The sequence below is a fragment of the Nicrophorus vespilloides genome, unplaced genomic scaffold (assembly GCF_001412225.1).
Source record: "Nicrophorus vespilloides isolate i.1.1-1 unplaced genomic scaffold, Nicve_v1.0, whole genome shotgun sequence".
Taxonomy (NCBI): domain Eukaryota; kingdom Metazoa; phylum Arthropoda; class Insecta; order Coleoptera; family Silphidae; genus Nicrophorus; species Nicrophorus vespilloides.
Window position 1 is genome coordinate 41226 of NW_017096038.1, and position 402 is coordinate 41627.

Here is a 402-nt window from a genome sequence, read left to right on the forward strand (position 1 = left end):
AAACAAAAGAATCAATTAGTTAAAAAAGTGAATGTTCGAAATGGGGAATGTTTATTTGATCGTCCTTGATTGAGGATATGTCAATTAATTGCATTAATAATTAATAATAAATGTTTAATAGGATTGTTTTTTTTTATATAAATTTTAACAAATTACACATGATTTCAAAAAATTACAATTAATAGCTAGAATTATAAATGAATAAATTCATTAATTTAAATGAATATCTTATTATGGCAATTTCAAAAGCAAATTAATACCAAATTTAATCCTATTCAATGTTTTACCTATATTTATTAACAATTAATCAAAAAATATAAAATTCTAGTTAATTATTGAAATTGCCATAATAAGATATTCATTTAAATTAATGAATTTATTCATTTATAATTCTAGCTATTA